The sequence below is a fragment of the Vulpes vulpes genome, chromosome 4 (assembly GCF_048418805.1).
Source record: "Vulpes vulpes isolate BD-2025 chromosome 4, VulVul3, whole genome shotgun sequence".
NCBI lineage: Eukaryota > Metazoa > Chordata > Mammalia > Carnivora > Canidae > Vulpes > Vulpes vulpes.
In genome coordinates this window covers 38,204,630-38,230,981 of record NC_132783.1, presented here as the reverse complement: position 1 = coordinate 38,230,981, position 26,352 = coordinate 38,204,630, and the positions used below count along the sequence as shown (strand labels likewise).

Genomic DNA, 26,352 nt, shown 5'->3' with positions numbered 1-26,352 from the left:
GGGGTCTGTCACATTGTACATTCTCAGTAAGTGCAAAATAAAAGAATTAATGACGTAGTGAATATAACTTGAAGATAGGTAGTCAAAAAGGCTCTTTTTGAACCTTTACATCTAGCTGATTCTGCCTATAAATGGCAGATCTGGATTTAAGATAATGAATTAATCCAACAGTTTTGATGAGGATGACAAGCAGAAAAATTTTCACCTTTAGCCCAAAAGACTGACCTATAGCCTGCATAATTTGATAAGGACCAAATATGTATTGATTGCTACATCCTTAAAGGGTCTTATGACTGCCTGTACATCTCACCAACAGTTAGCATCAAACTAAAAGATAAGCACCAGAGAAAGCTTACGAAAGTAGTTTCACAAGTAGAAATTTGAAGAAAACATTTATGAACTAATGCTCCCTGCACATCCCCTCCCCCTTAAGTGCTAAGCATATAACCACTGGCTTCATTCAGCAGAAGTACAGCTCTTTCTGTCCATGGTCCTGTCCCTGTACTACTTAAATAAACTTATGAAGTTGTACCATACAGTGTCTCAAGAATTCTTTCTTGGCCATGACACTTGAGGATCCTCAACAGTTTGAAAAAACATTTCTCTATGATGTGTTTTTGCCTTTTATTTGCTACCATGAATATAGCACATGACTGTGTATTTACTAAGCAAAAAAATTAAAAGATAGAAAATAAAGCCAATGAGATATACCTAGGTAAGATGCACTCTACATGGGGAAAAAATTTTTTTTTTTGGAATGTTTAGGTGTAAAATTTTATACTTTGCTTCCTTTGAGAATTCATGGGTATGTCAATCAAGTATTCCAGTGTGACATTGTGATTTTATAGTAAGAAAGACATATTTCATCTTCATTTCTGGCACAGAGCTGCTAAATCCTTTGCATTTCCTGTGACTAGAGAGATAAAGGTGTTTTTTGTTATGTTAACATGGTGACTTTGGAACCTTCCACTTATGGAAGGGGGCTGATTGACCAGAAAACCAACAACGTGGTTAGATGTCTGTCCCATCCCCTTGACCTCCAGGGATGGTAAAGGGCCTGGAGATTGAGTTCAACCAACAGTGGCCAATGATTTCATCAATCATGTCTATTACATGAAGTGTCCATAAAAACCCAAAAAGTGGGGGTTCAGAGAGCCTCCAGGTTGAGGAAACAGAATATGCCACCATGCTGGGCCCCAAACTCCACAAGAACAGAAGCTTCATTATTTGGGATCTTCCCCTGTGGGGCTGTCAATTTGTATCCTTTAATAGTCTGTGTAATAAACCAGCAATCTACATAGGTTTCCTGCGTTTTGCAAGTGACTGTAACAAATTAACAAAACCCAAAAAGGGTGTTGTGGAACCCTCTGATTTATAGCCAGTCAGTCAGAAGCACAGGTGATGATTTAGACTTGTGATTGCCATTTGAAGCAGAGGGCAGTCTTCTGGGACTGAGCCCTTTACCTATGGAAACTGTTGCTATTCTATCTGGTATATATAGTGTCAGAATTGAGTTAATTGTAGGATACCCAGCGGGTATCAAGAGTATTGTTTGGATGTGGGAACTGTCACCTCCCTACCCCCACCAACATTGAAACTGGTACTAGAATACTTTCACTGAGAAAATATACATTATTGGATGTGAGAACTAGATGACCTAAACGAAATAATACCAGCTCATAATTCCTCTTTTTTAAAAAAAGATTTATTTATGTATTTTAGAGTGAGAGAGAGCATTTGTGCTTGCCTGAACAGGGGGAGGGGCAAAGGGAGAAGGGAAGAGGAGAGAGAATCTCCAGCAGACACTCCCACTGAGCATGGAGCCCCAGGAGAGGCTCCATCTCATGACCCTCAGATCATGATCTGAACTGAAATCACGAGTCAGATGCTTAACCCACTGAGCCACCCTGGTGCCCCATAATTAATCTTTTTAATAAAATTATTTGACCATTTCCATATTAATTATAAGGTCAGTAAATTCCAGAATTCCAATCTATTTGGAATGTAATTTATCAGTTCTCATAAATAGAAAAAAATACATACACACAGATACTTGTATAAATATAATATTTGATTACATAACTACATTGTAGCTTATTTCAATTTATATTTACTTTCTGAGTTGATTGAACCCAATTATCTATGTCTTAATTTTCTGTAACACAATATTAATAATCCCTCTTAATAAAAATGACCCCAGTGCACCACAATATTGAAAAAGGGGCTTGGGATTACAGAGAAACTTTCAATTTGCACAACTGCAATATAAAACTTACCATATTGCCTTTTAATTCATTGAATATAAAAGAATAGGGATCATACATATTGCAGCATCTGGTTAAGTATTAAACTTCCTCCTATTTTTCAGATGTCTTAAATAATCATTTGTTAGACATACAGATCCAGTCTCTTAAAATGTATCCTAGATCAGGGGCACCTAGCTGGCTCAGTTGGTAGAGCATGCAAGTTTTGATCTCAGGGTTATGAGTTCAAGCCCCACAGAGCTTACTTTAAAAAAATGTATTTTAAATTAGTTTTATTGGGGTATAATTTACATACAATAAAATATACCCATTTTTAGTGTACAGTTTGAATGGTTTGACAGATACACACACACACACACATTTTTATGTGTGTGTGCATCTGTGTATCCATTACTGCAATCAAGAAATAGAAAACTTCCATGATCCTCAAAACTTCCCTTGGGCCCCTACCCTAGTTAATGTCTCAGCCCACTCCTGGCCTAGACAACCATTGATATACTTCTTTTCTATCACTATCAATTAGATTTGCCTTTCCTAAACTTTTATATAAATTGGATAAGAAGATATATATCCTTTCGATTTTGGCTACTTCCACGTAGCACAATGATTTTGAGAGTCACTCATGTTGTATAGATCAGTAAATGGTTCCTTCTTACTGCTGAGTAGTATTGCACTGTATGGATTGTACTATCTTAATCCATTCATCTCTTGGTATATACTTACAGTATTTCTAGATTGTTATAAACTAAGCTTCTCTGAGAATTCGTATATGTATCTTTGTGTGGCTATATGTTTACATTGCTCTTGGGTAAATGTTTAAAGTTGTAATTGGTGGGGCACCTGGGTGGCTCAGTCAGTTAAGTTCCAATCTTGGTTTGGGCTCAGGTCATGATCTCAGGGTTGTGAGATTGAGCCCAGGTTTGGGCTCCACACTCAGTGGGCAGTCTGCTTGACATTCTCTCCCTCTTCCTCTCTCTCTCTCTCTGCCCTCTATTTCTCTAAATTTAATAAATAAATCTTTAAAAAATAAAGTTGTAAGTGGTAGACTGGTACATGTATGCTTTACTTTTTGAAGTAAAATAGGTACAAACTATTCTCCAAAGAATTTGTGACATTTTACAATGCCAACTGCCAAAAGCAATTTATGAAAGCTCTAGTTGTTCCATATTCTCGACACTTGCCATTATCAATATTCCAAATTTTAGTCTCATTGTGGTTTTTAATTGATATTTCCCTAATAAGTAATGATAATGGCATCTTTTCACATACCTGCTTATTATGTATATCTTCATTTGTGAAGTTTTTGTTCATTTAAAATTTGTTGCTTAATTTCTTATAATTTTATAAGATGTTTATATATTCTGGATAGAAGTCCTTTGTCATATATATATGCATAACAAATATTTTCTCCTACTCTGCAGCTTTCTTTTTTTTTTCTCTCTCTCAATGGTTTCCTTGGAAGAGAAGAATTTTTAAATTATGGTCACACTAATCATTTTTTGCTTTTTGATTGGTGCTTTATATTGATGTATTTCTGGCAACTTTTTCTTTCCTGGAGATTTTTTCCTATATTTTCTTCTAAAATTTTTGTGGTTTTAGATTTTATTTTCAGATTAATGATATGTTTTAAGTTACTTTTGTCTATGGTATAAGATAAAGTCTATAATCTATTTTTGCACATTGATATCCAGTTGTTCTAGCACTATTTGTTGTAAAATATATCCTTTGTTCCATTGAATTACCTTGCTACTTAAAAAAAATCAATTGATCTTGTAAAGATGTGTCTCTTCTGGACTCCCTAATCGGTTTCAATGATCTCTATTAATACCATATTGTCCTTATTACTGTTGTTTCATAGTAAGTTTTGGAAGTTGATAGTAGAAGTCCTGTGACTTTTTTTTTCAGAATTAGATTTCCACATATATTTTAGAATCAATTTCTCTAAAATGCCTGATAAAATTAGATTGGGATTACCTTAAATTTATAGATCAGGTGAGATGATTTTCCATCTTAACAATAATAAATCTTTAAATCCATAAATATATTATTTTAGATCTTTAAATTCTGTTATCAATATGAGGTAGTTTTTAGTTTACAAATCTTGCACTTATTTTATTAAATTCATCATAATTATTTATTTTTGGGAAAGAATTGAATTTAGAAAACTTTATTTTCTAATTTTCTGTTGATGATGAAGAGAAATACAATTGATTTTTATATATTGACCATGTATCCTGCAATGTTTCTAAATTCATTTATTAGTTCTAATAGTGTTTTTTAGGTTCCTTTGTAGGATTTTCTACATAATCATGTTTGAGAATAAAGACTGCTTTATTTTTTCCTTTCTAATTGACATCCACTTAAAAATGCAGTTCCACTATCTTGTAGCTTGAAAAGTTGCTGACAAAAATTCTTTGATCATTCTTCTCTTTTGTATATAATCGCTCTCTCTTTTCTAGTTTCAAGATTTTTTCTTTCTTATTTAAGACTTTAAAATGTATTTATTTGAGAGAATGAAAGAGAACAGTAGATGAATCAGAGGATATGCAGAGGGAGAGAATCTCTAAGCAGACTTCCTGATGAGTTGGGAGCCTGAAGGAGAGCTTGATCTCAGGACCCATAAGGTAATAACTGGAGTTGAAACCATGAGTCAGACACTTAACTAACTGAACCACCCGTTTCTAGTAATTTGATTATGAACCTTTTGGGTGTTCTTTATGTGTATCTTTTTTGGGGTTTATTGACTGTCTTGAATCTCTGGATTTATATTTTTCATCAAATTAAAAAAATTTTGGCCATGTATATTTCTTTGTTCAAAAAGTCACTGTGTCTCTGTCAGTCTATCTTTCTTTTTCCCTCTCTTTTTGTGCTTCTGTTTTGACTGTTTATTTTGCTGTAGCTTCAAGTTCACTGACATTTTCTTCTACTGTCTGATCTGCTTTTAAACTCACTCAATGAAACTGTTATTTCAGATTGAATTTTTTTCATCTTTAGAATTTTAATTTTTTAAATAACTTGTTTTTCTCATCACTAGTTTATTTTCCTTTAGATCCTTGAACATGTAGAGCATATTTATAATAGCTTGTTTTTAGAGTTCTTGTTTGCTAATTTGTCATTTCTAAATTTATTTTTATTGACTAAATTTTCTCCTGGTTTATAGGTCATATCTGCCTACTTTTTGGCATATTTAGGATTTTTTTTATTGAACGCTGGACATTATTAATGTTACATTATTATCCAGATCTTGTCTTTCTTTAAAGAGTATTGGGCTTTGCTCTGGGAAGCACTTAAGCTACATTCAAATGAACTTTATTGTTTCAATATTTGTATTTAATTGTGTTAAAATAGGCCTGTAGACTTCAGTGTAGGGATAACTTAGCTGCACTGTTAATGTTTGATCCATTTTGAGTCTCTATTGATTGGGTGATCAAAAAAGACTCTCTACTCTGGTGGATTGTAGCTCAAAAACATTCCCACCTTACGTGGGCTCTGGGAGTCATACAACTCCTCATTGGTTCTTTGTGAAGCTTTGTGGAGTTTCACTCCAAGTATGCAAAAGTTAGTACTCAGCAAAGCCACAATGCGGCCACATGCAGATTGTGAGTGTTCTAGATTCCTCAATTACTCATTTATAATCATTTTGTTTACTTCTTTAGGTTACCAATTTGTCATTTAAACAATTTTTGTCAGTTTAGTCTTCAGAAGGAGACAGTGTTTATTTTTCCCCCTTATTTTCTAAGCAAAGAAAATGGTGTCTTTGCAAATGCTTTCCAGTATAGTTTGTCTAAGTACCTTGACAGCAAAGATTCTTAAGGCATGATAAATCTCCATTGTCTGTGAAAAGTTATGAATGTTTATTAGAGTTGCCATAGAAACTATTTTAATACTTGAGAAGAGAAAATTTTGTATAAGTGCTTTTGGTTTATTTTTATTTTCAGCATTTCTGAAAGCAGAAAATTTTAAGTTAAGATTATCAGGAAGTTCTTATTGGTACCCCACTATGTGTAAGGGAAATGTCATTTTAGAATGTGTTCATTTTCTTTTTTGTCTTAACTTCCAGGAAAGCATCTGGCATTCATTGATGAGTGACTTAGACTATGAATAAAGTCCCTATTTTCCCTGCCAGGAGTGCATAGTAAGCTTGGTTGGTCTCAGAAGATCAGGAAAAAGGGCAATATGTGCTAATACATCTTATATATAAGGAGGTGAATTTTGGAGAAAAACAATCTTCTTGCTGACTGAAATGCCCTGAATGACTATGATTAACACTAGGAATTTAAGATAACTTTGACTTTCACTGGAGAGGCTTACTCTAAGAGGACATTCAATATTTGGTGGTAGTGGAGATGAAGATAATACTATCCTTGATGCATTTTCTGAAAATATTTGTTAAAAACTGTATCAAATTTTAGTTAGTTTAATCCAACTCCTTGGATTTTCTCAAACTCCATTATATGTGTCTTAGATCCCTGTAGCTAGAACTACAATAATCTGAATTTATATTCACCATAATTTTGCATGTGAGTAGAATGTTTTTTGTTTGGTCTATAGTATTTGAACTGATTATTTCTAGCCATTTATGAATTATTTTCTTGACAAGACCTTTGCTGTAGATTTTTTCAGGGAAACAAAAGAAATGATTTACTAAGTTTTTCACAAGGAACATAGCTAAGAAGGTAGGTCCTATCATCATTTTAAGTAAAAATTAACCTTTTTTTTCCCAATTGTGCTACCTTATCTTGCCCACTCTCAGTGTTATCTGTGACTACTGGATGCACATGAGCTCTTTAATAGAGCTCACTATCTGAAAGAGCTGAGCATCATCTGTAAATATGGAAGTTATTAGTAACTTATCTTTTGTCTATCTTATTTATTATTTTCTTAAAATTTTACCTAAGATTATTACAAGAAATCTTTATAATTATCTATGCAAAGAAATGCCTATTTTATTCTATCGTTTTCTTTTTAGCTATTTCACTAGGACAAATTACTTTGTTTACTACTTCTACAGAGATAGAAAATTTTCCTGTGATTTTTGGCAGAATCTCATACAAATCTAGATAAATCAGTTCTGTGGCTTTTTATTGTCCTACTATCTTTTTACTTTCTTAGAAAATTCCAGAATATTCGTCACAAACTTACAGATTAGTTGGAATTGGTTTCTGCAGAATGCCAATTGCTTTTTCCCTATAAGATAGGCTTGCTTAAATGTTCAAAAGGCCCATGCCTTTGCTTTTATCCTATTGTGTTTTTTTGGCATGAAAATAAATTATCTCGAAGTTTTCAAGGTCATATACTGAGTCACTTTTGTAAATGGCATTTTGTAAATACCACAAAAGCTATCTATTAGTAGACATTAGTTCCACAATTTTATGCACGAGTAGTTTTAAAATTAGACAAACCGGGGATCCATGTGTGGCACCTTCTCTCCCTCTGCCTGTGTCTCTGCCTCTCTCTCTCTTTGTGTCTCTCATAAATAAATAAATAAATAAATAAATAAATAAATAAATATCTTTAAAAAATAAATAAAATTAGACAAACCTATGCTCTTTATATTTGTCTATATCAGGTTTTATTTCTTAAGTTTACTATCATTTATATATTTACTACTATTAAATTAGAATCTTTGGGACACCTGGGTGGCTCAGTGGTTGAGCATCTTCCTTTGATTCAGGTTGTGATGCTGGAGTCCTGGGATAGAGTCCTGCATCAGGCTCCCTCTGCCTATTTCTTTGCCTCTCTCTCTGTCTCTCATGAATAAGTAAATAAAATATTTTTTTAAATAATAAATAATAAATAAATTTAGAATCTTCTACCTTTGGCCCTTTAATTATGGATCAGGAATTTTGTGGAAGGGGTACTTGTATAAGATGAAAAGTTGGGCCTACGTACCTTTAACTTTTTAAACTATAACATACGGGGAGAACTCTTTACATCAAAACTTAATACATAAACACATGCATATACACACAACTGAAGTATGGTTTTGTTAAATTATACTTGCCCTTACTATATGTGACACACTCAGATGTTCTATTTGATTGTTTTGTTAAAAAATGCTAGTCTTATGTAAATAGATTCATGACCCACAAAATTGTTACTGCCAACAGCTTAAAAAATATTTGCCTCGACAACTTTTAAAGTTTTTTATAATTCCAAAATGGTATAAGTCTGTGGTAAAGGACCTTTTGTTTTTTCATGGGCCTTTTTGTGTGTATGTGGTAAAATCCACATAACATAAAATTTACCATTTTAACCATTAAAGCACACAATTCATAATGTGGTGAAACTTTCACCACTGACAAGGTATCTGTGCTCAACTTATTAAAAATAATCTTTCTAAAAATAGCTTCTAATTTTCTTTCATGATTTATTCTTCAAACCTTTCTCCAAACTTTTTCACTTAAATTTAACTGCCCTTATCAGGTTTTGAAATGATTCCAAATAAACTTGTAATTACATCTTGGAAAGAGAACAGAGTAACATATAGGCCTCTGGATAAATTTGTGGCTAAAGCAATAAGGAAAGCTAAAAATGTAAAACTGTACACAGTTTGTCCACAGAGATTTCTGTGGATAGCGCCACACTGCTCTCTTAATGCAGTTGAAGAAGCATGAAGAAATGTGTCTGGGGAAATAAATGATTCCTTAATTATAAATCATTCCTCATAAATGAAAAGAATTAAGATATCTTCTAGTATTTATGATGGATCTCTTCATAGAGAAAAACTGAATCCACTTTTTTTTTTTATAATAGCTAGTTTTCATAACAATGTCTGATATTTGAAAATCTTCCTAGGAACTGAAAACACCTCTTAGGAACTTGTTGTCAAAATAAAGCCACATTCTGGTTTATTGTTGGTAAATGCTGCTGGATTAGGCCGTGTGACCAGGGGATAGAGGTGCATTCTTTTACATAATCCTCAGTGGTACACCAAATTATGTCTTTAATTTGTGTAAATATTGTGTTGAATACTAGACATGGTATGTAAAGTACCTGATAATTTTGATTTTTTTTTGACAAATATGGGCAGAGGGTTTATTATTTTTCTTTCATCTGTAGGCTGCTTACACTGTTGTGTACTATAAGTTCAATATTTGGTTTCCATAGCTTCTTTTTATTGAAATGTCACAGATCATTTTAACTTGAAAACTGATGTTGTGCTGTGTCTCAAGGAAAAAAAGGCTTAGGCAAATGGGCAATGACTTTTATTCTGATAATTCTGAGAAAACCTATAGAAATTACAACTTTTTTTGCTTTTGCTTTGCATTATTGGTAATGCCTGCAGCCGAGTCCAAACAACTATTATTAAGCCATTCCATTTTCATAATGTAACATGATTGTATGTACTTGAAAACAAAAGTAAAGGACTCTTTCCATTATGTGGGCATTGAAACTGGCCTTCAGTTTCTTCTGCTTATGAAGTAGTCCTTAGTTTGTCTCCTCTAGATAGGCTCAAATTTCATGGCTTATGAGACGGACATAATGTCATAAATTTAACTTGCCTTCTGAAAATTACTTCTACAGAGGATAGACTTGTTTTTGCTGCCTGCAGAAATCATTAGATGAATAATTCCTGTTTTGAAGGTTATGTTTGTTACAAGCTCTTCTGGGAGGTCTAGACCATTTTTCATAAGCCAAAAACAGGACCTTGAGAGCACTTGCTAGCTGATGATGTTCCCTGCTTTAGTCTTCTTCTTCCATCCAGTAATTCTTAGCTAAGCATATCCCACTGTGATTTTCATGAAACCCCCTTTCAATTGACTATGCCAGAGCCTTCAGCCCATCTGGAAGCTTTTGCCAGACTGACTTCATTAAATTTTTTTCTCTGATTATTAAAGCAATGAATATTTATTATGACTATTTTTAAAACATAGAAAAGTAGGGGAAAAAAACTAGAGAAAAATCACTCATAATCCTTCTACCCAAAAGGAATAGTACTAAACTTTTGACCTAGTTCCTTCTCAGTTTCACTTTCTGCTGGATTAGTCCACTGATCCACCACTTTTGGAAATTTGGGATGTGATAAATAAGAATCTTCAGAAATGTTGAGGGAATATCTTCCTTTATCAGACATCAAAGAACTTAAGCCATAAAATATTTTCGTGTCAAGCACATGTTATATAATATTGAAATGATACTCCCATTTACTAATTCAAGAAATAGGAGAGAAATAGTGCACAGAGTTGGGGTCAGAATGTGCTCAAAAAGAAGTACCATAGACAGGGAGAAATGTATGAAGATTACTCTGTTTCAGCATTCCTATTATACATTGCAGTGGAAGTCAAGAAAGAAGCAGGAGGCAAAGTCTCCTGGCTACTCTTATCTATTACTATTCCCAGTGTTCTATCTCCCTTATATATGGTATAGATCTGCAATTAACAGTACCAATCATTTCCCTGGAGTTTTGGAATTGTATACCCAACTATACCAAAACAGACATATTATCTCTCCATTTCTACCTCATCCAAAGGTAAAAATCAAAACAAAACAAAAAATCCTCGAGCATCTATTCACTCTTTTCTCCTTATGTTAGTGAATCATATCTTCCATCTACCCTGTCACCAATGCCAGAAATCCAGAAGTTACCCTAGAATCTCTTCTCCTTCATATCCCTAAGTACAAGTTACTTCAACCTTGATAGAGTATTCGCTTCTAATTGTTTCTTCACTTTATTTCCCTTACTATCACTACACCCTTGCCTAAATATTCACTGGATATAAGTTTTGTATCCAGTAGTTAGTGCAGTATCTGCCACATTACACAGAAAATATTTGTAGACATAATTGTTCTTTTCAACATCATGATTTAGAATGTAAACACTGAGAATTATCCATTGCATTCATTTAATTGGCCCAATAAGTCATGATACTTGAATCTGAATTCTTTATCCATCTATCTCTTGAAGGACACTTGGGCTGCTTCCATAGAATGGCTATTTGTAAATAATGCTGCTATAAACATAGGGGTGCTTGTATCCCTTTGAATTAGTGTTTTTTGAAGGTAAATACTCAGTAGTGCAATTCCTGTATCATAGGGTAGTTCTATTTTTAGCTGTTTTGGGGAAATCCCTTACTGTTTTCCACAGTGCCTCACCAGCTTTCATTTCCACCAATAGTGAAAGAGGATTACTTTTTCTTCACATCCAAGCCAACACTTGTCATTTCTTGTGTTTTTTATTTTAACTATTCTGATAGGCATGAGGTAATATCTCATTGTGGCTTTGATTTGCATTTCCCTGGTGATGAATGATGTTGAGCATCTTTTCATGTGTCTGTTGGCTGTCTGGGTGTCTTCTTTGGAGAAATGCCTCTTCATGTCTTCTGGCCTTTTTAATTGGATTGATTGTTTTTAGAGTATTGAATTGTATCAGTTCATTACATATTTTTGATACTAACCTTTTATCAAATATGTCATTTGCAAATATCTTCTCCCATTCAGTAGTTGCCTTTTAGTTTTGTTGCCTTTAAGTTTTTATTTTGACATAGTCCCAGAAGTTTATTTTTGCTTTTATTTCTCTTGCTTCAGGAGATATATCTAGAAATAAGTTGCTATGGCTGATGTCAGAGATTACTGCCTATACTCTAGTCAAGTATTTTTATAGTTTCAAGTCTCACATTTAGGTCTTTAATCCATTTTGAGTTTATTTATTCCAGAAAAAAATCTGGAAAGAGCACAAATACATGGAATTAATAACATACAATGGATGAGTTAACTAAGAAATCACAGAAGGAATAAAAAAATTACATAAAAACAAATGAAAATGGAAACATCTAATTTACCAAAGCTAAAGCAGAAAGAAATAGAAAATTTGAACAAATTGATTACCAGCAATGAAATTGAATCAGTAACCAAAAACTCCCAATAAACAAAAGACCAGGATGAGGTGGCTTCATAAGTAAAGTCTACCAAATATTTAAGGAAGAGTCAATACCCATTCTTCTCAAACTATTACAAAAAATACAAGAGGAAGGAAAACTTCCAAATTTGTTCTGAGGCCAGTATCACCTAGATATAAGACTGGATAATGACACCACAAAAAGAACTATAGGCCAATATCTCTCATGAATATAGATGTAAAAAATCCTCAACAAAATACTAGCAATTAGAATCCAACAATATATCTTAAAAATCATACATCATAATCAAATGGGCTTTATTCCTGGGATGCAAGTGTGGTTCAATATTCACAAAACAATCAGCATGATATGTCATACCAACAAGAGAAAATATAAAAAAAAACACATGAGCCTTTCAATAGATGCAGAAAAAGCACTTGACAAATTACAATATCCATTCATGATAAAAAACCTTCTGCAAATGAGCTCTAGAAGGAACATGTCTCAACGTAATAAAGGCCTTATATGAAAAACCCACAGCCAATATGATACTCAAAGGTTTTAAACTAAGAGCTTTTCCCCTAAGGCCAGGAACAATATAAGGATGTCCATCCTCACCACTTTTATTCAACATAGTGCAAGAAGGCCTAGTTATAGCAATCAGACAACACAAAGAAATAAAAGGCATCCAAATTGGTAAGGAAGAAGGAAAACTGTCATATATGCAGATGACATGATACTATATATAGAAAACCCTAAAGACTCTACCAAAAAACTAGAGCTGATAAATGAATTCAATAAAGTCACATGATATAAAATTAATGTACAGAAATATGCTGCATTCCTATACTCAATAATGAAGCAGCAGAACGTGAAATTAAAAAAATAATCCTGTTTACAATTGCATCAAAAACAATAAAATATTTAGAAATAAACCTTACCAAAGAGGTGAAAGACTTGTACTCTGAAAATAAATAAATAAAACATTGGCAATTAATAAATAAAACAATAAAATAAATAAAACATTGAAAATTAATAAAACTGGATGAAAGAAATTCAAGACAATACAAAGAAATGAAAAGACATTCCATGTTCATGGGTTAGAAGAACAAATATTGTTAAAATGTCTACCTTATATCCAAAGAATCTACACATTTAATGCAATCTCTATCAGAATACCAATAGCATTTTTCACAAAACTAGTATAAACAATCCTAAAATTTGTATGGAACCAAAAAAGACCTTGAATAGCCAAAGCAACCTTGACAAAGAAAAACAAAGCTGGATATCACAATTCCAGATTTCAAGTCATATTACAAAATGGCAGTAATTAAAACACTATGGTACTGGCATAAAAATAGATCCATAGAGGATCCCTGGGTGGCGCAGCGGTTTGGCGCCTGCCTTTGGCCCAGGGCGCGATCCTGGAGACCCTGGATCGAGTCCCACGTCGGGCTCCCGGTGCATGGAGCCTGCTTCTCCCTCTGCCTGTGTCTCTGCCTCTCTCTCTCTCTCTCTCTCTCTCTCTTTGTGTGTGACTATCATAAATAAATAAAAATTAAAAAAATAGACCCATAGATCAATGGAATAGAATAGAAACTCAGAAATAAACCCATAGTCATACGGTCAGTTAATCTTCGACAAAGGAGGAATAAATATACAGTGGGGGGAAAAAACCGTCTCTTCAACAAATAGTGTTGGGAAAACTGGACAACCACATGCAAAAGAATGAAATTGGACCACTTTCTTACACCATACACAAATTCAATCTGTTAATTGTGCATAAATAATACCTATTTTAAGACTAAGCAACTAAATTAAACAAATGCATAATTGAAGCAAATACTAAGATGCCAAAAAACAAACAAACAAACCCAACAAAACAAGCAAATGCAGTCCATAGTTAATTATCTAGTTACTCAGTAAAGAATAATAATTTAAAAACTCTGAGAGACATTTGGAGACTTTTCCAAAAAATATATATAATATCAAGTGAAAACACTATAATACACTGGAATAACTGCCTAATTTCCTTGGCTTTTATGAATCATCAAAATAAATTAAACTGAGAGATTAGGAGCCGAGGAAGATGGTAGAATAGGAACATCCACAGATCACCTTATTCCACAGATGCACCTAAATAATAGCTACATCTGTGTAACTAACCCAGAAAATAAGCCAAAGACTGCCAGAAAAGACTCTCCATAGTTAATCATAGAAAGAAGGTCACATCAAAAATAAGAAGGATGGAGTCCTGGTCAGGAACCAAACTAACCTGGGAAACTAATATAAATGGGAAGAACATCACAAGCATGGAGAAGGGAGAGGAATAGATCTCAAAGCAGCCACCTCATGGGGACCTGAACTGGTCAGATGAGTCCCCATTACATTAGTTTTGAAAACCAGCAGAGTTTAACTTCAAGAGTTTTTACAATCAGTGGGGCTTATCTTTTGGTTCACAATCAGTGGGAAATTTAAAAATCAATGGGAGACTCAGCTTTGTAAGAACCTAAGGGCAATAAGAAACAGTCCCACCCTTAAAGAGATAGCATAACAAACAACCCCACAAAGATTCAGCATAAAAGCTGGAGCTTGGAGAGATCCTGGGGAATATAGGAGGGAGACTTATTTACTAATCTCAGAATGTGTGATGGAGGAGCTGGGATCTCTAGGAGAGTTCTCCAAAAACAAAGAGTTTTCCAAAACTGTGGTTGCATTTCTTCTCCCTGCCCCCCAGCCTGGATAACTGGATACCTGTGGGAACTGGCACAAACACTTGCCAACTAGCTTGCTAACACTGAATGTCCCACCCGCAAATCCTCCTATGGACTTGTCCCATACAACCTGCCCCATTCAGCAGAAGTCTCCCTCCAAAGTGTCTCTGACCAGGTCTCATTCTGCAAAAAGCCCTGACAGTGGCAAAGCACCATGCCAAAGTGACTCTTGCTCTTGCTCTAGGAAGAGGACATAACCACATATATTGGTCTGCTGTAACCCCAATAGTATGCTGGGGAAGACATCTGGTCTGACTTCCAGCCCCACCCACCAACAGAAACCTCACAGAAGGCAGCATAAAGAGAAAACCCTGTAGTTCAGGGTCACTGCAACCTCAGCAGACAGACTTGGGGCAGATATCTAATTTGACTGTAGGTCTTGCTCACCAACAGAAGCCTCTCAGGGGACAACTCAGAGAGTGCCCTGCAGTTTGATCACAGTTTGTTCTATGTGACCATAGTTCTGGCAAATGGGATGAGGGCAGGCACCTGGTCTGGGCCAACTACAAGCTGTAGGTGGCCTTAGACTGGCCCCTTAACAGCACAGAGACCAAATCCTGCCCATAATAGGCAAACAGGGCCATTGCAGCTAAATTGGCTAAAGGCAAACATGGCTTAGCCACAACAACAGTAGGGCACACACGATACATATTTAAGACATCCCTAAAGTGCCAGATTCAAATGAACAAGGTACTACTATAGGACCCCTTCTTCATAAGGTAACTACTTTCAAGATCAGGAAAAATAGTTGACTTTCCTAATGTACAGAAACAATCACAGAGAGTTAGGCAAAATGAAGAGACAAATGAATATGCTTCAACTGAAAGAATAGCACAGAATCACAGCAAGAAGCTTAGGGAAATAGAGATAAGAAAACTGTCTAATAAATAATTCACAGTAATAGTTATAAAGATACTGGACTTGAGAATAGTAGAGGGTCTCAGTGAGACCTTCAACAGAGAGATTGAAAATACAAAAAAAAAAAAAAGAACCTAACTCTGGGAAATGAACAAGGGATAGTGGAAGGGGAAGTGGGCAGGGGGTTGGGGGACTGGGTGATGGGCACTAAGGGGGGCACTTGGTGGGATGAGCACTGGGTGTTATGCTCTATGTTGGCAAATTGAACTCTAATAAAAATAAAATAAATAAAATAAAATAAAATAAAATAAATAAAAACAAAACAAAAGAACCAATGAGAGATGAATAACTCAATAACTGAAATAAAAAATACACTAGAGGGAATAAATAGTAGACTAGAGGAAGCAGAATGGATCAGCAAGCTGGAAGATAGAATAATGGAAAGAAACCAAACTGAACAGCAAAAAGAAAAAAGAATAATAAAAAGTGAGACTAAACTAAGGGAATTCAGTGCTGTCATCAAGCATAATAACATTATAGGGATCCCCGAAGGAAAAAAGAGAAAAGGAAGCAGAAAATGTATTTGGGAAAATAATATCTGAAAACTTCTATTTGGTGAAGAAAACAGACCTCTAGCTCCAGGAGATACATAGAGTCCCCAACAATATCAACCCATGTGGGTCCACGCCATGGCACATAATAAGTAAAATGGCAAAAAGTAATGACAAAGAGAGAATTTTAAAAGCAGCAAGGGAAAAGAAGACAATTATATACGAGGAAAATCTCATAAGACTACCAGCTGATATTTCAACAGAAACTTTGCAGACTAGAAAATATTGGCACGATACATTCAAAGTGCTGAAAGGGAGAAAACTTCCAAAGAAGATATTCTATCCAGCAAGGTTATCATTCAGAATAGAAAAAGAGAGAGAGTTTCCTAGACAAATAAAAGTTAAAAGAATTCACCACTAAACCAGCCTTATAAGAAATGTTAAAGGGAGTCCTTTGAGTGGAAAGCATAGGCCATAATTAGGTGTAAAAAAATTAGGAAAGGAAAAAATTTCACAAGTACATGCAAATATAATAAAAATAGTATATTAAACCAGGACTGAGGTTAAAGCACAAAAGTAACAAAATAAATTATGTCTATAAAACTATTCAATGAAGTCATAAAGTGAAAGAATATAATGTATGACATCATATATGTAAAACTTGGCGAGTAGAGTGAAAATTCCATGCTTTTAGAATGGGTTCAAACTTAAATGACCATCATCCCTCTATAGACTGTTATATGCATAGAATGTTACATATAAATGTAATGGTAACCACAAATCAAAAACCTGTAATAAATATGCAAGAAATAAAGAGAAGGAATCCAAGCATATCAATCACTAAAGAAAGCCACCAAACCATAAGGGAAGAGAGAAAGAGAAGAAAGTAACAAAGAACCACAAAACAACCATAAAACAAATAACAAAATGGCAATAAGTATATGCCTGTCAATAATTACTTTGAATGTAGATAGACTAAATGCTCCAAACAATCAAAAGACATGGGATAACTGAATGGATAAGAAAAGCAAGACCTCATCCATTTGCTGTCTACAAGAGACTCATTTCAGACCTAAAGACTCATGCAGATTTAAAGCAAAGGGATAGAAAAACATCTGTCATGTAGATAGAAAGGAAAGAAAGCTGGGGTAGCAATACTTATATAGGACAAAATAGACTTTAAAAGAAAGACTATATAATAAGAGAAAAAAAGATGTTACCTAATGATAAAGAGAACAATGTAACAAGGAGATTCATTAATTGTAAATATGTATGCACCCAATATGGGAGTACTAAAATACATAAAGCAACTATTAACAGACACAAAGGAAGAAATCTATGATAATACATTAGTAGGGGACTTTAACACTCTACTTACATCAATGGGTCATCCAAAGAGAAAATCAACAAGGAAACAGTGATTTTGAATGGCACGTTGGACCTGATGGATCTAACAGATATATTCAGAATATTCCATCCCCAAACAGAATACACATTATTTTCAAGTGCACATGGAACATTTTCCAGAATAGATCACATGTTAGGCCACAAAACAAATCTCAACAAATTTAACATGACTGAAATCATAGCACACAACTTTTCCAACCACAATGGTATGAAACTAAAGTCAACCAAAAGAAAAAATCTGGAAAGGCCACAAATACATGAAATTAAGTAACATGCTACTAAACAATGAATGGATCAACCAAAACTTCAAAGATAACATTAAAAAATACATGGAAGACAAATGAAAATGAAAACCTATTTTGTCCAAAATCTTTTGATGCAGCAAAATATGTCCTAAGAGGGAAGATTGTAGCAATACAGGCTGGCATCAAGAACCAGGAAAAAATCCCAAATAAACAATCTAACTTTACTCCTAAAGGAGCTAGATAAAGAAGAACAAGCAAAGCTCAAAGTCAGTAGAAGAAAGTAACTCATAAAGATTAGAGAAGAAATAAATTCCTAGAAAATATAACCTAAAACTGAGTCAGGAAGAAATAGAAAATTTGAACAGACCAATTACTAGCAATGAAATTGAGTCAATAATCAAAAAAACTTCCAATAGACAAAAGTCCAGGACCAGATGGCTTCACAGGTGAACGTTACCAAACATTTAAAGAAGAGTTAATATCTTTTTTTCTCAAATTACTCCAAAAAATACAAGAGAAAGGAAAACTTCCAAATTCATTCTATGAGGCTAGGATTACCCTGATACCAAAACAAGATAAAGACAATGCCAAAAAGGAGAACTACAGGTCAATATCTCTGATGTGTATAGATGCAAACATTCTCAAGAAAATATTGGCGAATCCAATCCAATAATACGTCAAAAAAAAAAATCATTCATCCCAATCAAGTGGGATTTATCTCAGGGATGCAAGGTTGGTTCAATATTTGCAAATAAATCAATGTGAGACAGAGAGAAATAATGAAAACCATATGACCACTTCAATAGATGTGCTTGCTTATGGCCTAATTACTGTGTCTAATAAGATGGGATGTTTTGACTGGTCTGGGGAAGGTAGGAACGTGTGACTGACATCTGTACCAGATAAGAGGGGGCCAGTTCCTGAAAGGAAAACTCTAGACAGGAAAAAACAAAGCTAAACAAAACACAACCCTAATATGTTTTACTACAGCCCTCAATCTTAGGGCACAAACTGACAGTGTGGCCTGATTCTTCCAGCATTTTTGCCAGTATAGTTGAAATATCAAGCATACTGAGAAACAAAACTGTCTTGGGGAAACTCACAAGAATAGTGATAAGGCACACGAAAGGATAGGAAAAAAATAATGTATATTTTCTATTATATATTTAGCTCATTGCCTTCAATTAGTTTAAAAATTTCAAGCACATTAAAATAATAATAACAATAGAAAATAATACTCTCCTTATTGATGCCAGTGTCATGGTTCACAATGTCAATTTCAGCATCAGAAAGTTTAAAAACAGTATTCTCAGCTGTTGGTTGAACCTTTATTTAATTTAATTTAAGGTTTTGGGTGCTATTTTATTTGTGCCTATAGTACTTTTAGTAAGATGATGTCTCTGGTTCCTTTGTCTCACTGATCATGAATAGCATAGTATTTCTTTTCCTTTATGTATAAGATACAAAACAATGTTGGAAGATATATTCCTCTATTTTAAATAGGCTAGTACAGTGATAGAATTATGGGCTGCATGGATGCCACTCTTCCCTATTCCTTCTTCTCTTTTGTACACATTATGACCTAAGGGTAACAAATGATGGTCTAAAAAGTACACCTCCATGTGGAGAACTATCTACACTGCCCTCTGTTTTTATCTCAGCCACAGTTATATTTGTGTGTCCAACCTCACTGCGGGACTTGAAGAAGAGTCTTTGACATAACCTGGCTGCTTTCCATTCGAGGTGACAGGTCCTGAAGTACAACAGGCACTCTTAAGAATAGGCAAAAAGCCCCCTGGTAGCTATCTCTGCCCATTTCCTATACTTGGCTTCAATGCATTAGTATCCTTTTGCTGAAGTGAAACTCAGTCATAGTCATGCCCTGTTTGCTTATGATTCTTTCCTTTTGTGTTAATACGTGAAGTTTTTTTTTCTTCTTTTAAAGAGATAGGAGTGGTACTGCAGTTGTCAAACATTTAACATATGTAATTGGAATCCATTAAATTGGATTCTTACTATAGCTAAGGAAAGACAACATGTTTTATACACTCACTATCTCCCCATGTTAGTGATGCCATCAATGATGGTGGCTGCTACTCTTCTGTGTTCGGTTATAGCCACAAATCTACATAAGGAGAGAACCCTCCTTTGCATCTGTAGTCTGTTTCTTTTTTTTTTTATTTTAAGATTTTTATTTGTTTATTCATGAGAATACACAGAGAGGAGAGAGAGAGAGAGAGAGGCAGATACACAGGCAGAGGGAGAAGCAGGCTCCATGCAGGGAGCCGGACGTGGGACTCGATCCCGGGTCTCCAGGATCACGCCCTGGGCTTAAGGCAGCGCTAAACCACTGAGCCAGTTGGGCTGCCCAATCTGTTTCTTTATCCATAGGCTTGGCTGAGTAGAACTAGACTAAAGATAAGGAGGAAAAGAACAGAGAAGTATTGGTCCCTGAGTCCATTTTAAATTACTATATATTTAGGAGACTGTACTTCCCTCCATTATATTACTGATTTTAAGCTTTCTGCATATTTTTCTGCTTTATAGTCAATGCAGTTTAGGGTATACAGAATAATTGGTGTCAGGAATTTCATTTTTATACTTCCTATAGCCTTTCTATCCTCTCTACTGGAAGTATAATATTTTATTAAGATTTTATTTATTTGAGAGAGAGACAAAGAGAGCACAAGCAGGGGTGATTTCTGTGTACAAAGGTTAGGAACACAGGAGTAATTGTTCTAAGGAAGCTAAAGTGCATCTTTCATTAGATAGGTTTCATGTAGACCAAGCAACCATGTGTCGGGGAATAATTTTTCTGCTTTGGGAATGACTGAACCTGATGATCTACTGAGAATATTTGCATCTAGTTGTATTATCTCAAAGGTTATTTTTTCAATATATCCTTTCATTCTGTCTACAGTACTATACATTCAATTAAACTTCCATGTTATAACTTTGAAGCTTACTCATATACCTATCATTTACTGGTTAAAACCAGCAAAAGAGGCAAACTATTAGCTTTTATTCAAATTCCCAACAAGATCAAAGACACAGTAGAGAAACATCTATTTTTGGTGGAAGACATTTTATTCATCTCAAATTTGAAAATACATTTTAAGAGCTTTTACCACTGTATATTTGTGGAATAGGTACAGGAATATTGCTAGATTAAGACGTAGGTTAGGTGGGATACATAAGTGGGTGCTAAGCTGTAAACGAGGCTAAGGCATTATTAATTTGCTACAATATTAAGGAGTACATAAAAAGTTATATAAAACTATTTCTATAGCATTTCTAGTAAAAATGTGGTTGAAAGTAATACTTTCATAAGTCATTGGGGGATATTTTCTCTAATCTGACATCTAAAGCAGAGTGACAGATCACTGAAGGACTGTTATTTTCATAGTAATAGAGTGTACAGTTGGGACTAGAATTTAACTCTTTGAGATGTTAGAAGAGAAGCTGGGTTCAGCCACAAGGGGGCTACCTTTCTGTTCTTTTCCCATACAAAACTCTGAATCTTCTCTAAATAAATGTTAAATATTTAGGTTATACCAGTCTAGAGATAGGTGGCTTAATAGGTTAAGCGTCTGCCTTCAGCTCAGATCATGATCCCAGGGTTCTGGGATCTAGCCCCACATCAGGCTCCCTCTCTGCTCAGTGAGGAGTCTGCTTGTCTCTCTCCTGCCCTTCCTCTTGCTCATCCTCAGTCTCTCTGTGTCAAATAAATAAGTATTGAGAGAGAGAGAGAGAGAGAGAGAGAGAGAATTAGCCTGACTCAGGAACCCACAAGAATATTTATTTGGAATTCTTTCAAACCATTGATGATGCTTGCTTTATTTTACTATTCCATAAATTTCTGTTCTTCCACTTTGTACTTAGAAAGGCCAAAGCCTGGCAACGTGTTTGCATATTTTGACATTTACTTTGTCTTTGCTATCTGCTTCCCAATCCTTCAAGTTAGCAAAGATGTTCTCATTTTTATAGTGATGATTACCTTATGCTCCCTTTGGTTCAGTTCAGAATATCACAAACCCCTTCTGGCCAAGGATTGAAAACCATATCTGCTGCTTCTTTACATTCCTATTATTCAACCACTCTCTGGTATGTGTTTGATGATATTTAGTGACCAAGTGGATATTCATGTGAATAAAGGGCTTGAGTGCTACAGATTAATGCAATTATTGCTGCTAGTCATGTATCAAAACAAACCATAATAAAGTTTTTATTAAACATAGAATGTCTTGTTAAACTTTTTTTTCTTACCCACTTTTCTCAGTTTCATATATGACTTTTCATTTTTATTTTAAGATCCATGATTAGTTTACCTTAGACTTCACTCTTGGTGCTCTTAAACTCTTTAGGTGGTATTTCCTTTTCTGCGTTTGGTTACAGGCAATGCAAGGGAAGGGAGAAGGTGGGACTTGGGGTAAGAAGACATGAGTTCATGAACTGACTGCTCCTTTGTACAGGCTCATTTAGCTTCTTTGTGTCTATGACAATCTTTGTCATGGCTATGATGGAACTGTGGGTGGTAGGTTTAAATTTTGTGTGTGTGTATACAAACACCTATACACTAAAATTAATCAGTTTATCATAATTACATAAGGGCTGCTACCCTTTGTTTCATCATTTAAAAAATAGCCCTTTTCTCGTGTTGTCATCACTTTAATTCAAGACTATTTCCCAGTTGTATTATCAACTGCTCCATTGACTTTCCATTCCATTTTGGTCTTTATGTATTCTTCTGTGACATCATCTCTGGAAAAATGACATTCATTGATATATTTAAAATTCAGATTTTTTAACACATGGACATTATAATCTTCTCTGTTATATAATCTTTGTTGATATGGACACATCTATTTGGTCGTTTACGTGATTTAGGAGGAAGAAGTAATAGAGTCTTATCAACTTCTAGAAATATCTATTACTAGCCATTAATTGCGACTAGTTCTAAATTTTATACATACAGGAGAGGAATTGTATGGATAGTATTTAGCCTTCTGAGCTTTCTGGGCAGACTTGGTGACTTTGCCAGCTCCAGCGGCCTTCTTGTCCACTGCTTTGATGACACCCACAGCAACTGTCTGTCTCATGTTACGAACAGCAAAATGGCCCAGAGGAGGACAGAGAAGCTCTCAACACACATAGGTTTGCCAGGAACCATATCAACAATGGCAGCATCCCCAGATTTCAAGAACTTGGGACCATCTTCCAGCTTTTTTCCAGAACGACGATCTATTTTCTCCTTCAGCTCAGCAAACTTGCAAGTAATGTGAGCTGTGTGACAATCCAGCACAGGTGTATATCCAGCACTGATCTGGCCTGGATGGTTCAGGATAATCACCTGAGCCGTGAAGCCAGCTGCTTCCATTGGTGGGTCATTTTTTGCTGTCACCAGCCATGTTGCCACGATGAACATCTTTGACAGATACGTTCTTGACATTGAAGCCCACATTGTCCCCAGGAAGAGCCTCACTCAAATCTTCATGGTATATTTCAACAGACTTTACTTCAGTTGTAACATTGACTGGAGCAGAGGTGACCACCATGCCAGGCTTAAGAACATCAGTCTCCACTCGCCTCACTGGGACAGTACCAATACCACCAATTTTGTAGACATCCTGGAGAGGCAGACACAAGGGCTTATCAGTTGGGCGAGTTGGCAGCAGAATGCAATCCAGAGCTCCAAGCAGTGTGGTTCCAGTGGCTTTCACATCTTTATGGGGGACTTTCCATCCCTTGAACCAAGGCATGTTAGCACTTGGCTACAGCATGTTGTCACCATTCCAACCAGAAATTGGCACAAATGCTACTGTGTCGGGGTTGTAGCCAATTTTCTTAATGTAGGTGCTGAGTTCCTTAATGATTTCCTCATCTCTTTTCTGGCTGCAGGGTGGCTCAGTGGAATCCATTTTGTTAACACCAACAATTAGTTGTTTTACACCCAGTGTGTAAGCTAGAAGGGCATGCTCACGGGTCTGCCCATTCTTGGAGATACCTGCTTCAAATTCACCAACACCAGCAGCAACAATCAGGACAGCACAGTCAGCTTGAGATGTGCCTGCCTGTAATCATGTTTTTGATAAAGTCTCTGTGTCCTGAGGCATCAATGATTGTCACATAATACTTGCTGGTCTTGAATTTCCACAGGGAGATATCAATGGTGATACCACGTTCACGTTCAGCTTTCAGTTTATCCAAGACCCAGGCTGACTTGAAGGAGCCTTTTCCCATCTCAGCAGCCTCCTTCTCAATTTTTTTGATAGTTCTTTTGTCAATCCCACCACATTTGTAGATCAGATGGCCAGTAGTGGTAGACTTGCCCCAATCTATGTGTCCAATGATAACGATGTTGGTGTGAGTCTTTTCCTTTCTCATTTTGGTTTAGGTTTAGCAGTGGTTTTCATGACATCTGTGTTCTGGTGGCAAATCTGTTGCGAAAAAAAAAAAACGGAGACCCCATGTTTTTCAAAGAAAACAGTGAAGCTACATTGCTTTTCCTGTGAATTCTTCATTCCATTTGTTCCTCAACTGAACTCCTTGATCTCCATTTTAATATCAATAAATCATTATTTAACAGAATGAATCCTATTAACTCAAGCTCATTATATTTCAGGCCACTATAATACAGTGTGTGTATGTGCTGCATGTGGATTTTTAAATGATTTTCTCTAGTAGCTCTTAGGAAATGGAGATAGTTTCATTTACTACAATGAATATAGACTTCAAATTCCTTTCCTTGTCTGTAGTCTGCATATGGAATATTGACAAAGGAGGTGAGAAAGCAAGTAGGAATTGAAAGTCAAACAGCTGTTCTATAGGCAGTTGACAAAGGTGACCAGAAGTTGACTGTGTCCTCGTAGTCAATCAACAATACCTACATGTGTTTTCCATATTGTCTATGACTTGGTTTGGACCTTTACATGTAAGGTTCCCACATCAGGAAAAGAAGTTTCTGATACCTCCTTTGCTCTTAGCTTTTGCTGTCATAGAACTGCCAATTTGAGGCAGCTGGGGATTACATGGAGAGATAGTTTAGTTGCATGCGGATTCTTTTCTTTTTATTTTTTTCTTCTTTCCTTTCCTTCAATTTCACAGTATTGTTTCTTTTGGCTAATCTGGTGGATTCCTGGAAAGTTTATGGGACTAGCGGGAGTGTGCTGCCCTGAAGCAAACCTAGTTCAGCTTCCTTGTTAAGGCACATTGGTCCTGGCCTCTTGTGGAGTGGGTCTGTTTTGGTCCCTTGAGGAAGGGAGTATCCTGTCTTTCCTAATAATGAGGCAAAAAGATGACTCCAAGAGAGTATTGGCAGCCACCAAAGGGGATGCTGTCCAGTTCTCCTCCAATACACACACCTCCTCCTGGGCAGATTTGTGAAATCTTTCATCAGTCTTCCATATGGTTAATCACATGTTTTGCTTTATTCTGTTTTATTTTATGACAATATTGTGAGCAGTTAACCAAAGTTAAAAGATTAATGTAAATTATATTAATCCTGCAGAACTGGTATAGCTAGTTCTATAACTGGTTAGCTAGGAGGAGAGGATATATGTACATATATATGTGTGTGTATATATAATATATATAATATATGTATAATATATATAATAAATATTATAATATATATATATAACACCAACACCATATAATTCTTTCAAATCATTGTGTCCTATCTTATCAAGAAGCCTCATAAAACAAGCCTCATAAAACAAGCCTCATAAAACATATATCATCAAATATATAGTTTTTCCAGGTATCTGGACCTCTAGAGAATGAAACTAGATTATCTAGGAGGAGAAGCTAAATATATAAAAATTAATATGTAGTCTACTGGTTGTTTTTTGTATAAATCACAGTAATATATTTTTCCATACTAGGTATAGTGAACACATTTATTTCAAAGTTCTCTTCGCTGTCTATTGTGAAAGTACTGAAGAAAGTTATTTTCAGGTAATTGCTCTCAAGGACCTCATATTATTATTGACAAAGGAAGGAACATTTTGCGTTTCAGTACCGTTGATTGTTTATTCATTCCTTAATTCAACAAATATCTATTTTATGCTTATGATCTGTGCTAGGCATTAGGCACACAAAAACTAATAAAATTGCTCTCCTTGTTTGTTTTCTCAGGTGGCAAGGAGGGTGGTATAAATTTGTGGCTTTGCAGAGTATGATGAGAATATATAGAAAGGAGCAGTTATTTCAGTGGGGTTGGAGGGTATAAGTGGGGATGAAGATAGACATAGAAAGATTTACAGAGAGAGGGTTTTGCTGAGGGAAGAGTAGATATTATGTAGTCACAGGACCTGAGGGTGATGTCCAGGTCCAGCTATGGGGCTAGGACTAAGTTCTTGACTCTTCAAGCCAAGGGCCCTCAGTAAGAAAATGAAGACAATAATTAGGCAAAT

The 26,352-nt window shown here is 35.3% G+C and overlaps 1 pseudogene; it reads right to left on the bottom strand.

Moving 5' to 3' along the window:
• Positions 1-22,878: 22,878 nt before the first annotated feature.
• Positions 22,879-24,322, bottom strand: LOC140598743 (elongation factor 1-alpha 1 pseudogene; annotated as a pseudogene).
• Positions 24,323-26,352: the final 2,030 nt, after the last annotated feature.